Source organism: Sorghum bicolor, chromosome 5, assembly GCF_000003195.3.
Source record: "Sorghum bicolor cultivar BTx623 chromosome 5, Sorghum_bicolor_NCBIv3, whole genome shotgun sequence".
NCBI classification, from domain to species: Eukaryota; Viridiplantae; Streptophyta; class Magnoliopsida; order Poales; family Poaceae; genus Sorghum; species Sorghum bicolor.
The window spans coordinates 43,675,850-43,679,027 of record NC_012874.2 but is presented as its reverse complement, the minus strand read 5'-3'; positions in this window follow the sequence as shown (position 1 = coordinate 43,679,027).

The following is a 3,178-nucleotide window of genomic DNA, read 5'->3' as shown; positions in this document are numbered from 1 at the left end:
GTGACGGCTGTTGGACGTGGTGTATCGGTTGCTAAGGCGCGGTCTTGAGGGCTGTAGTCGGGCCGTGAACGTCATCTCCATCCACCAATCAAGTTATCCCCGTCTCTCATCAAAAGATCAGGCCAAAAACCCTAGCAGGTTCGCATCAGTTGGTAATCAGAGCAAGGTTCTTTGGCGAGAGACTTCTAATCCTTTGCTGTTTTTAATTAATTTCCTATAGTCTAGAAAATCCAAAAAAAAATATAGTAGATTAGTTTTTCCATAATCCTATAAAACCTTTGTGCCTTGGCTAGTACCGTTTTAGTTAGGGCTTGTTGAATTTGCGTTGCTTCGGTTTGTGTCGAGTTGCTGGTCTTAGTGTCTAGTCCTTTAGAGTTTCGAGTTCTTGTCACCATCTATACACAGCCGAGTATTACCATATCTTCTCTCTGTCGAATCTATTGTGAAGTCCGAATTGAACTGTGATCCAAAAAGAAAGATAACTCCATACTTGTTCGGCCTTACTCTAGAGAGAGAGAGAGAGAGAGTGTGTAGCGAATTGCTCTTTTGTATTCCTTTGTTCATATAATCAGTTTTTGAGGTTGCCCAAAAAAAGAAAAAAAGAAAAAAAAAAGAAAAGAGAAAAGATTCAAAAGAAAAAAAAGGGGCTGTTTTTCATATTGATTTTAAGTTTCTTCCACCTTGTTTTCGGGGGTGTGCTGTGGTTTTCCTTTGTGTCCAGGCTCGCGTCTCTAGCACGGTCTAGCCTAGGACCAGCACAGTACCATCGTCGAACACTTATTCAGCTCGCTTTTATAACTAACGTGGTGCTAGTTCGTTCCTTGTTCAGCCCACCTATAGCTCCACATACTCTACAGCTTGACAGGTCTTGTGCTGCAGCACCGATACACTTCGTCCATTGCTGTACACTTGTTGGCAGACGACCCCTCCTATCGAGCAAGGTAAGAATTGGTAAAAACTTGTGTTACAGGTTGAGTGTGAGCGACTTGCTGTAGCTACATCCTAGTAGTTGTAGGGCTTTTATTTCTTCACTTGCCTTTTTTGTTGTCTTTGTCTTTGAACCTTGCCAGGGGCAGATGATGGTAACGAAACACCACTTACACCTCGCACTAAGGGCATCATACGACATTTTAAAAGGAAAGTGAAGCTGCACACAGAGGGACTTGATAACGACTTGCAGGTGACAAATGAAAAGCTGGGGCAGTTGGAGGCTACGCAGATTGCCACAAACAACAAGCTCACAAGTTTGGAGGATTCCGTTGCTAGTGTGGACAAAAGCCTTGCTGCTCTCCTAAGGCGATTTGATGATTTCCACACCGAAGATAAAGAGAAGCATAAAGAAGAAAAGGAGGGAGATCGAGAGCACGGTAGTCATGAAGATGACTACACTGGTGATACTGAACAGGATGATCAAGACACTCGTGATCGACGTCGCCTTCGTCACAACCGTAGAGGTATGGGTGGCAACCGCCGACGCGAGGTACACAATAATGATGATGCTTTCAGTAAGATTAAATTTAAGATACCTCCTTTTGATGGTAAATATGACCCTGATGCTTACATCACTTGAGAGATTGCTGTTGATCAAAAGTTTGCATGTCATGAATTTCCTGAGACTACACGTCTTAGGGCTGCTACTAGTGAGTTTACAGATTTTGCTTCTGTTTGGTGGATAGAATATGGAAAGAAAAATCCTAATAACTTACCTAGAACTTGGGATGCACTAAAAAGGGCCATGAGAGCTAGATTTGTTCCATCTTACTATGCACGTGATATGATAAATAAGTTGCAGCAATTAAGACAAGGTGCTAAAAGTGTAGAAGAATATTATCAGGAATTGCAAACGGGTATGTTGCGTTGTAACCTAGAGGAGGATGAGGAACCGGCTATGGCTAGATTTTTGGGTGGGTTAAATCGGGAAATTCAGGACATCCTCGCTTACAAAGAATACAATAATGTAACCCGTTTGTTTCATCTTGCTTGTAAAGCTGAAAGGGAAGTGCAGGGACGACGTGCTAGCGCAAGGAGTAATATTCCTGCAGGGAAGGCTAATTCATGGCAGCAACGCATGGCTTCAACTCCATCTACACGTATTTCTACTCCATCATCTAGTGACAAGACTCGAGCTGCCCCCACCAATTCAGTTGCAAAGACGACGTAAAAGCCTGCTGCGAGTACTTCATCCGTGGCATCGACGGGTAGAACAAGCAACATACAATGTCACCGGTGCAAGGGATATGGGCACATGATGCGTGACTGTCCAAACAAGAGAGTTATGATTGTCAGGGATGATGGTGAGTACTCATCTGCTAGTGATTTTGATGAGGATACGCTTGCACTGCTTGCGACTGACCATGCAGGTAATGAAGATCAAATAGAAGAACATATTAATGCAGGTGAAGCGGACCACTATGAGAGCTTGATCGTGCAGCGAGTTCTTAGTACACAAATGGAGATGGCGGAGCAAAATCAGCGACACATTTTATTCCAAACAAAGTGTGTCATCAAAGAGCGTTCTTGTCGCATGATCATTGATGGAGGTAGCTGCAACAACTTGGCAAGCAGTGATATGGTGCAGAAGCTTGCCCTCAACACCAAACCACACCCGCATCCCTACTACATCCAATGGCTGAACAACAGTGGTAAGGCAAAGGTAACTAGACTTGTGAGAATTAATTTTTCCATCGGATCCTACAAAGATATTGTTGAATGTGATGTTGTGCCTATGCAAGCTTGTAACATTCTGCTAGGTAGACCTTGGCAATTTGATAGAGATTCTATGCATCATGGTAGATCAAATCAGTATTCTTTTCTATACCATGATCGCAAAATTGTGTTGCATCCTATGTCCCCTGAAACTATTATGCAAACTGATGTTGCTAGGGCTACTAAAGCAAAGAGCGAGAGCAATAAAAATGATAAATCTGTAATTGGTAACAAATATGAGATAAAACTGAAAGGACGTTGTATGATAGCTACCAAATCAGATATTAATGAGTTCAATGCATCCACTTCTGTTGCTTATGCTTTGATATGCAAGGATGCTTTGATTTCAATTGAGGATATGCAATGTTCTTTGCCCCCTGCTGTTGCTAACGTTTTGCAGGAGTATTCTGATGTTTTTCCAAGTGAGGTACCAGTGGGGTTGCCTCCACTACGCGGGATTGAGCACCAAATT